Source organism: Chlorocebus sabaeus, chromosome 11 (genome assembly GCF_047675955.1).
Source record: "Chlorocebus sabaeus isolate Y175 chromosome 11, mChlSab1.0.hap1, whole genome shotgun sequence".
Taxonomy (NCBI): domain Eukaryota; kingdom Metazoa; phylum Chordata; class Mammalia; order Primates; family Cercopithecidae; genus Chlorocebus; species Chlorocebus sabaeus.
In genome coordinates this window covers 117,827,902-117,836,855 of record NC_132914.1, presented here as the reverse complement: position 1 = coordinate 117,836,855, position 8,954 = coordinate 117,827,902, and positions in this window count along the sequence as shown.

Genomic DNA, 8,954 nt, shown 5'->3' with positions numbered 1-8,954 from the left:
CCTGGCGGCGAAGGGGACGCTGCAACGCTGAGCGGGAGCGCGAGGAGGGAAGGGGTTTGGCAAGGGGCCCCAAAGAGGCCGAGACCCCAAGAGTGCCGGCAGCGCTCTTTATCACGCCTGGAGGCTCCTGCAGAGTCCCGGAACCGCCCGAACCTCCAGAAATGCAGGCAGGGTGCACTCCCCAGGGGGTACAACTTTGGCAGTGAGGACCACAGAGGTCCAGGGAGAACCGGAGACCCGAGGAGCATGAAGGCACTCTATGACACCACTGCCTACAAACGCAGGGGCCGGAATGCAGTGACAGGACACTGCTGGGAGTAAAGGCTCTCAGCGCCTCCGTGGAGGGCTGCCTCCACTCCCAATATCGTGCGGGGGGACTAGGACGAGCCTGGTAAGTCAGTCACAGGATATCAGTTCTCAGAATAGAAGAGAAGCCAGGTCTGGACAGCACCTGATGATGGTCAACTCTCAGGTAGGACCCATTTGCTGCCCCTCCAGCTCTTGTCGCCTCTTTCACCTTCATGCCTTTCTAGATGCTACAGAAATTCCTGCTCTTGGTGGGCAGCCAGAGAGCCTCCCAGGCCTGATTTGAATCTCAAATCCCAGCTCTGCCACCTGCCATCTGGGTAACTTGGGCAGGTGTCACCAACCTCTCTGAGTCTTGTTCTCCTCTTCTGTAAAATGCAAATGATAAGCATAACTAATTTCTTGGTAACAGTAGACGATACTATGCACACAAAAGGCCTAGCCCATTGCTTGGACAGGGAACCATCCAGTTAAGCCAGTTCCCTTCCCCCTGCACCTCCTGAGGCCCCATCTACCACTCTTCTTTAGTATCCGGTGCTTGAGATTTGCAGGGGGCTAGAGGGGTTCCTCCCAGGCTCTCCCTGTTCTGGTCCCTGGCCCCAATGCCATCCACAGTCTGGTCACTGCTCGGCCTCATTAAAAGGATACACAAGGCTGGGCACAGTGGCTCACACCTGTAATGCCAGCACTTTGGGAGGTCAAGACCAGCGGATCACTTGAGGTCAGGAGTTCAAGACTAGCCTGGCCAACATGGTGAAACCCCGTCTCTATTAAAAATACAAAAATTAGCCAGGCATGGTGGTGGGCGCCTGTAATCCCAGCCACTTGTAGGCATGAGAATCACTTGAGCCTGGGAGGTGAAAGTTGCAGTGAGCTGAGATTGGGTCACTACACTCCAGCCTGGGCAACAGAATGAGACCCTGCCTCAAAAAAAAAAAAAAAAAAAAAAAAAAAAAAGAAACACAATAGGACACACGAACAGATTGCCAATATTACACTTCACTCATGCCGAGAGCTCATCCTTCTCTGCAGTGTCTGCTTCTTTACAGAGACTCGCTCTATCGCCCAGACTGGAGTGCAGTGGCACGATCTCAGCTCACCGCAACCTCTGCCCCCTGGGTTCAAGCAATTCTCCTGTCTCAGCCTCCCGAGTAGCTGAGGTTACAGGCACCCGCCACCACGTCCAGCTAATTTTTTTTATTTTTAGTAGAGACAGGATCTCACCATGTTAGCCAGGATGGTCTCGATCTCCTGACCTCATGATCTGCCTGCCTCAGCCTCCCAAAATGCTGGGATTACAGGCGTGAGCCACTGCGCTGGGCCCTGTGTGCTTCTTTTACTTACCCATAGGCAAGGAATTAAGGAAAATGGGATGGACTGGGAAAGCAACTGCCCAGAGGCTAAAGTGAACTAGAAAGTGTGGCAAATTGTTCCCCAGATCAGCTACCCTTCAGGGACTGAATAGCCACATCAAAGCCACTCAGGTTCCTAAAGCCCAAATCCTGAAGCAGCCTGGGGCATTGCAGCCCTGAAGGCTCACTGCAGGGTCGGCTGGAATATGCAGGCTGTAATGAGTCCACCCTTTGAGTTCTGAGGTCAGTCAATGTCTTACCTGTTCCAGCCCTCAGAATAATCAGTGTTTGGCAGGTTTAAAAACAAAGGCACATTCAATATAAATCACAGGAGATAAAGAACCTTGTCAGAAACCCTCAGGAGCCAATGAGAGGCAGAGGACTGCTGGTATTCTAAATCCCCGCTGTGCCACCGTTGGTAACCTTTCTGGAATGCCCTAAATATTTTTGGGCAAGACCTCGATCACCAACTAGTTTCTGAAAAACTGAAGAATCTGATTATGTTACCTATGATTACTAGAGTAAATAAATAAAAATTATGTCCATGAAGCAAATGGATGAAACACCTGCACTCATATCCCAGATAATCCTGGACATATGCGAGGATTCCATTTCATTTGTAAAATGTATTAATTTGATCACTTATTTGACAAATATGTATACAACCAGACACTGCAGTAGTCATCTTGGATACAAAGATTGATCCATTCATTCAACAAATAATTGAGCGCCTGTTATCTGTCAGGCAGTGTTCTAGGTACCAGGGATATGATAGCAAACAAAATGGTCTCTATCCTCAGCAACAAATAAACAAATACATAAATGCATGGAAAAGTAATGGTGACAAACTGTTGGTGTTTCATGCCATGAGGAGAAATAAAGCAAGTAAGAGATTAGGGCTTAATGGAGGGTGCCCTCCGTTAATATTTATTTATATTTATTTAATATTTTTTATTTTTATTGTTATTTTTATTTAATATTTCTGCATAGAGACAGGGTCTTGCTATGTTGGCCAGGTTGGTCTTGAACTCCTGACATCAAACAATCTTCCCGCCTCAGCCTCCTAAAATGCTGGCATTACAGGCATGAGCCACTGTGCCTGGCTGAGGGTGCTCTTTTAGAGAGTGATTAGAGAAGGCCTCTCTGCAGAGGGAATATCTGAGTAGGAACTCAAATGAAGTAAAGGAGCAAGTCATGTATATATCTGGGAGAAGAGCTTTCCAGGCAGTGGGGAGGCTGTTCAAAAGTCCTGAGGAGGGAATAGCTTGGCATGTTCCAGGAGAAGCGGAGACAAAGGAGGCTGGAGTGAGCGAGGGGAAAGTAGGAGAGATGAAACTGGAGAGGAAAGCAGGGGCCAAAAAAGTCAAGGCTTTGCGTGAAGGGAAGCCACTGGTGGGTTTGCAGCAGTGGGCAGCATATGATAGTTGGCATTATTAAAGCACCATTGGGGCCAGGCACAATGGCTCATGCCTATAACCCCAGCACTTTGGGAGGCCAAGACGGGAGGAATCACCTGATGTTAAGAGTTCAAGACTAGCCTAGGCAACATGGTGCAACCTCATCTCTTTTTCTTTTTTTTTGAGATGGAGTCTTGCTCTGTCACCCAAGCTAGAGTGCAGTGGCACAATCTCGGCTCACTGCAAGCTCCGCCTCATGGGTTCATGCCATTCTCCTGCCTCAGCCTCCTGAGTAGCTGGGACTACAGCCTGCCACCATGCCCAGCTAATTTTTTTTGTATTTTTAGTAGAGACGGGGTTTCACTGTGTCAGCCAGGATGGTCTCGATCTCCTGACCTCATGATCCGCCCGCCTCAGCCTCCCAAAGTGCTGGGATTACAGGCGTGAGCCACCACACCCAGCCTGCAACCTCATCTCTACCAAAGAAATATATACAAAAATTAGCCGGGCTTGCTGGCATGAACCTGTAGTCCCAGCTACTTGGGAGTCTGAGATGGGAAAATGGCTTGGTCCCGGGAGCCAGAGGTTGCAGTGAGCCAAGATCCCACCACTGCACTGCAGCCTGAGCAAAAGAGCCAAACCCTGTCTCAAAAACAAACAAACAAACAAAAAAGGCAGAGAGTCAGGGGAGAAAACCAGCTAAACTGGGAAACATGTAATAAGAGGATTGTGACCTAAATTATATGGGAGAACCCTAAGGGGAGCTAGAGAAAGCATTAGACGAGGTCACATTTGAGCTGCTTTTTGAAAAATAAGTGAAATTCGATCAGATGAATAAAGAGGGCCAAAGGAAGGTCATGTCAGGCAGGGGGCATAGATTAAGTCAGGGTTGGGAGTGTGAACCTGCATGGCGTGCTTGGGAATCATTTGGCGATTGGGCAGGGAGAGAGAATAAGGGCTGGGAAATGGGCCTAAAATGGTGGTTTGGAACTAGACCATGAAAGATCTCCAGCGTGACATTCAGCAGTTTGTACTTTATTTTATTGGCAATGGAGAATCCTTGAAGGTTTTGTGAGTTTGTGTAGGATGCAAGCAGAACTGTGTTTTTGAAATGATGCTTCAAAATGCAATGCAAAATGCAAGCAGAACTATGGTTTTTTTGGTTTTTGCTTTTTGTTTTTGAGATGGAGTCTCGCTCTGTCACCTAGTTTGGAGTGAAGTGATCCAATCTCGACTTACTGCAACCTCCGCTTCCCAGGTTCAAGCAATTCTCCTCCCTCAGCCTCCCAAGTAGCTGGTATTACAGGTGCCCGCCACCATGCCCAGCTAATTTTTTTTTTTTTTTGGTATTTTTAGTAGAGACAGTGTTTCACCAGTTTGGCCAGGCTGGTCTCAAACTCCTGACCTCAAGTGATCTGCCCACCTTGGCCTCCCAAAGTGCTGGGATGACAGGTGTGAGCCACTGCGCCCGGCCCAGAACTGTGGTTTTGAAATGATGCTTCAAAAATGCAATGCAAAAAATACATTGTCAGGTAGGCTGGAAGGAGACTGAAGGCAAGACCAGTAAGGTTCATTCACTTAACAGAAATTACTGAGTGCCCACCAAGGGCTAGGCCTCAGCAATAGAATAGTAAATAAGTGAATATCATACCTTTCTTCATGGATTTTAAATCTGGTGGGGAGGTCATGAGGACTAATTTCAGAGGCTGGGTCAGATCCAGGAATATTCCAGAAATACCATCATTAAGACATGGAAAATCCTGAATGTGGAAAATGAGAATGGCTTGCTCACTGATTGTGAGATGCAATGGAAATCCAGTTGCTTCCAAGTATCCTGCCATGTAAAACAATTTTAAAAGAGTATTTTTGGATTGTATATACCTTTACAGCTTTAAAAGCACTTTCACGACCAGGCGCAGTGGCTCGAGCCTGTAATCCCAGCACTTTGGGATGCCAAGGCAGGAGGATCACCTGAGGTCAGGAGTTCGGGACCAGCCTGGCAAACATGGTGAAATCCCGTCTCTTCTAAAACTACAAAAATTAGCTGGGCGTGGTGGTGGGTGCCTGTAACCCCAGCTACTCAGGAGGCTGAGGCAGGAGAATCGCTTGAACCTGGGAGGCAGAGGTTGCAGTAAGCCGAGATCGCGCCATTGCACTCCAGCCTGGGCGACAGTGTGAAACTCCATCTTACAAAAAGAGCATTTTCACATAAAGCCTCTATTTGCCTTTAGGTGTTACACAAATTGTAATTATTAAATAATTACATGTTGTTATATTATTTGACTGTATAATCATTGGTGAAAACTAGGCAGAAAAAGAGCTGTTTTGCAGCGCAGGAAAGGCATCTCAGCATACACGGGCAGTGGAATAGAAAAGGTGGGTTTGGGAGGACTGCATCAGTGTAGAGAGAACAGTGTGTTTAGCTGTCTTTATGCCTCATGTCTAAGAGAATCCATCCAGAAAGAGTAAGGCAGGGTTAAGAGCAAAACTCCTAAAATGTACCTGGATCTCTCATTTAACAGATCTCAGTTTGATGATGCCATGTCCCTGTAGCAAACTCCTTTAAAAATTGTTGTTTCCTCACCAAGACTGTATGTCATGTTTAGAGTCTTGAAAAAGGTTGTGGAGCATTTACACGGTGGTGCTTGAATTAATTCTCTGTGACGTTCTTTGTCTAACTTGTTCCTTTCTGCTATTGTCAGAATCAAATTTTGCACTTAATCTCCCCTTGTTTTCAGATGACAATATCTCTGTTGGGTTTCAGAAAGCTGGGATTACAAAATGTTCTTATGGTTTTAAGTCCTCTGTGTGATTGCAAAACTCAGGAAACGATTGGATGAGATTTTAGAGGGTGGGGGTAATAGTCAGTGGACTACATAGAAGATTCTTTTCCAATAATCTGCCCTTGGACCCAAATGTCCATCACTTGAGAGAATGTCAAGATTTTTTTTTTTTTCGAGACAAATTCTCACTCAGTTGCCCAGGCTGGAGTGCAGTGGTGCCATCATAGCTCACTGGAGACTTGACCTCCCAGCCTCAAGCATTCCTCCCATCTCAACCTCCCAAGCAGCTGGGACTACAGGCACATGCCACCATGCCCACCTAATTTTTTTTATTTGTAGTGGAGATGAAGTCTTACTCAGTTGCCCAGGTTGGTCTCAAACTCCTGAGCTCAAGCAATCCTCCCACTTCGGCCTCCCAAAGTGCTGGGATTACAGATGTGAGTCACCACGTCTGGCCTCCAAGATTTTTAAAATAAAAATGAAAAGGGTTTGTATGGGTTACAAGAATTTATGCCTGGAACTGGGCGCAGCAGCCCATGCCTGTAATCCCAGCACTTTGGGAGGCCAAGGCGGGTGGATCACTTGAGTTAGGAGTTTGAGACCAGCCTGGCCAACATGGTGAAATCCTGGCTAAAAATACGAAATACTAAAAATACGAAAATTAGCCGGGTGTGGTGGCGCATGCCTATAGTCCCAGCTACTTGGGAGACTGAGTCAGGAGAATCACTTGAACCCAGGAGGCAGAGGTTCCAGTGAGTGGAGATTGTGCCATTGCACTCCAGAATGGGTGACACAGCAATTCTCAGTCTCAAAAACAAAACGAAAAAACAAAACAGCAACAACAACAACAAAAAAAACGCGGTGTCAGGCACCTGTAGTCCCAGATACTCGGGAGGCTGAGGCAGGAGAATGGCGTGAACCCGGGAGGCAGAGCTTGCAGTGAGCGGAGACTGTGCCACTGTACTCCAGCCTGGGCGCTAGAATGGGACTCCGTCTCAGAAAAAAAAAAAAAAGCCTGGATCAAAACTGAACTATACACTTAAGACTGTACATCTCACTGTGTATAAATAATAATTCAATAAAAGGAAAAATCAAACCATCAGGACAGATAGAGCAAAAATAATTAATACTGACAAGTACAACGGTTGACTGGACCAAATTTTTTTTTTTTTTTAGACAGAGTCTCCTTCTGTTGCCAGGCTTGAGTGCAGTGGCTCAATCTTGGCTCACTGCAACCTCCGCCTCCTGGGTTCAAGCAATTCTCCTGCCTCAGCCTCCCAAGTTACTGGGACTATGGGCGCGTGCCACCATGCCCAACTAATTTTTGTATTTTTAGTAGAGACAGGGTTTCACCATGTTGGCCAGGATGGTCTCAATCTCTTGACCTCATTTTCTGCCCATCTTGGCCTCCCAAAGTGCTGGGATTACAGGCGTGAGCCACCGCACCCGGCCTAATTTTTTTTTTTTTTTATTTGTGGTAGAGATGAGGTCTCCCTTATTTGCCCAGGCTGTTCTCAAACTCCTGAGCTTAAAAGATCCTCCTACCTCGGCCTCCCAAAGATTACAGGCTTGAGCCACTGCACCTGGCCTCCAAGATTTTTAACATAAAAATGAAAAGGGGTATGGGTTGCAAGAATATATGCATGGGTCAAAACTGACTATACACTTAAGACTGTACATCTCACTGCATATAAATAATAACTCAATAAAAAGAAAAATCAAACCATCAGGACAGATAGAGCAAAAATAATTAATACTGACAAGCACAACGGTCAACTGGACCATCTTAGGGGCATGAATTATGATTTTGGTGACTGAACTCACTTGGTTACTGAGGCAAAGGAGGGATAAGCATTGATGAAGGAAATCCTATTCCTTACAGATGACTGATTGGTCAGAAGTTGCCATCTTTTAAAAACAGTACCCTTGGGACCGGGCACGGAGGCTCACACCTGTAATCCCAGCACTTTGGGAGGCTGAGGCAGGCGGATCACCTGAGGTCGGGAGTTCGGGACCAGCCTGACCAACATGGAGAAACCCCGTCTCTACTAAAAATACAAAATTAGCCGGGCGTGGTGGCGCATGCCTGTAATCCCAGCTACTTGGGAGGCTGAGGCAGGAGAATCGCTTGAACCCGGGAGGCAGAGGTTGCAGTGAGCCAAGATCACACCATTGGACTCCAGCAGCACACTTGGCCAGGTACAGTGGCTCATGCCTGCAATCCCAGCACTTTGGGAGGCCAAGGTGGGTGGATCACTTGAGGTCAAGAGTTTGAGACCAGCCTGGCCAACATAGTGAAACCCCATGTCTACTAAAAATACAAAAATTTGCCATACATGGTGGCGGGAGCCTGTAATCCCAGCTACTCGGGAGGTTGAGGCACAAGAATCGCTTGAACCCAGGAGGTGGAGATTGCAGTGAGCCAATATCCCATTGCTGCACTCCAGCCTGGGCAACAGAGCAGGACTCTGTCATAAATAAATAAATAGCATGCCTGATCTCCAAATGTTAGAACCTATCGTCTCCATCATTCCTCATTCAGAATATTCCCCCTTTTCTTTGCCTAATCCAGAGCAGTTCCCAACCTCTCTGAGATCCTCACTGGATGCAGGAAGTAGTCACCCCCTATGCTTTGCACCTTTAATACTGGTGCCATGCACCCCGGTACTCTAACAGGGTAGATACATTCGATAAGTTGACCACACACCAGAAGCCACCCACGACATCTATGCAGTTTCCATGAGACGAAAGCAACGCATGTTCAGATGACCCTACCACATTTCAGCCACTGCGGCCTCCTTTATGGTCTGTCTCCCAACATCCCACTAAACTGGACGTTCCATGAAAGCAGAGACAAGCTCTGCTTTAGGTACATCCTGGACTTAGCACAGTGACCAAAACATAATAGCATAATAGGTACTCACATCATATTATTTAGTGAATGAATAACAAATTTTTGAAAAGATAACCATTATTGCTTTTTTCTTTTTCTTTTTTTTTTTTTTTTTTTTTTTGAGACAGAGTCTTGCTCTGTCACCCAGGCTAGAGTGCGGTGGTGCAATCTCGGCTCACTGCAACCTCTGCCTCCCAGGATCAAGCAGTTCTCCTGCCTCAGC